This window comes from Cynoglossus semilaevis, chromosome W, assembly GCF_000523025.1.
Source record: "Cynoglossus semilaevis isolate Cse_v1.0 chromosome W, Cse_v1.0, whole genome shotgun sequence".
Classification (NCBI taxonomy): Eukaryota; Metazoa; Chordata; class Actinopteri; order Pleuronectiformes; family Cynoglossidae; genus Cynoglossus; species Cynoglossus semilaevis.
Genome location: NC_024327.1, coordinates 4,570,693 through 4,572,483, shown reverse-complemented (window position 1 = coordinate 4,572,483; position 1,791 = coordinate 4,570,693).

Here is a 1,791-nt window from a genome sequence, read left to right as displayed (position 1 = left end):
AGTTTTTGCCAATCAGCGCTCAGAAGTGGTACGTGAACACCACATGGCTGTAAAGGGTTAAGCTACTGACCATTGATGTGTATGTGAAAAAACTGTATTTAAGCTTTGAGCACTGAGGAGTTCCTCAGTGCAGTTCTGAATGTAATCATTGTTCTGCACTCCTTGCTGCAAGTAAAACTTTTAAAACTTTGAGATCTCGTATTTGATTCTTTATTTGATCAGATCTTTATTTGTTCTTTATTTGAATTATTTGTGTGTTGGGAAACTGGGGTATGAACTAACAGCATTTTTTACAGTCCTATCTAACAGAGGAAGTTTCCTGACATAAGTCCAATCTTTTTTTGTGTGTGTAACTGTATAAGTGTGAGAAACATTTACTACAGTGTTACTAAAAACTGTAACACATTTAAGGACACTTTGCCTGCAATAAATTCTTTTTCTTGTACTATTATCTCATTGGTTTGCATTTTTATTTGACAAGAGAGTCGACTGGAGGTAAGAGATTATCTTTGGTGCTTTTTTTTCCCCACTGTCTGTCAGTTCACAGGACAGACACCTCAAACACATGAAGTTTCCTCCCTGTGTGTAGTCATGGACTCGTAAGTGTCTCTCACCTTGCTGGGTATCGGTGTGACTAGCCCACAATGCCTTAGATGAAAGCTGGCTCTCAGTTTCCTACTGGTCAGCAGATGAGTGAAATAAAGGGGATTAGCTCTGTGCTGCAGCAGCTCATTCAGTCACTCCTCTGTGCAAAAACAGCGTGGTTTTATGTATTGTATTTTCCGCACTATAAGGCGCACTTAAAAAGACTTTAATTTTCTCAAAAATTGACAGTGCGCCTTATGTATTAATTCTGGTTGCGCTTACTAAGCTCGAACCGATTGTATAAAGCCAAACCACACAGCGCATCACACATGATGGCACACAACTGAAGCACACTGGGAGCCAACAATGACGTTTAACAGTTAAACTTTAACTCTTTACTCTGTCACAATTAGAAGATGCTCAACGGCAATTGTTACAGTATGGTTATATAACCCAAATCCGTGCAACGTCGCGTCGTGCCTCCCAACACCCGGAGACTCTACGTTGTGTTTTTGTTTTGTCAATGTATGGTGCGATGTAGGACGACTCAGACTCATGACTGTCGATTTTTTCTTGGTCAAGACCTCTTTTTATTCCTCCTTTTTTGTATCGATGCAGGCAAAACACACTCTCTCTGCAAAATATCCGCACTTCCTCACGGAACAGCGTCGAAACAACAATACAGTGTAGTGATATGTCGTTCGCGAGTGATTTGTTCAAAAATGAACGAATCTTTTATATGACTTGTGACTCCCGGGTCATATGAAAGAACTAATCATTCACTGCAAACAAATCACTCTCTGCGAACTAATCTTTCACTGTGAACTAATCTTTCATTGCAAACGAATCACTCTCTGTAAACTAATCTTTCACTGTGAACTAATCTGTCGCTGTGAACTAATCTTTTGCCGTGAACTAATCTTTCAGTATTAACGAATCACTCCCTGTGAACTAATCTTTCACTGTGAACTAATCTGTCGCTGTGAACTAATCTTTCACTGTGAACTAATCTTTCACTGTGAACTAATCTTTCATTGCAAACGAATCACTCTCTGTAAACTAATCTTTCACTGTGAACTAATCTGTCGCTGTGAACTAATCTTTTGCCGTGAACTAATCTTTCAGTATGACCGAATCACTCCCTGTGAACTAATCCTTCGCTGTGAGCTAATCTTTTGTCGTGAACGAATCTTTCGCTGTGAACGA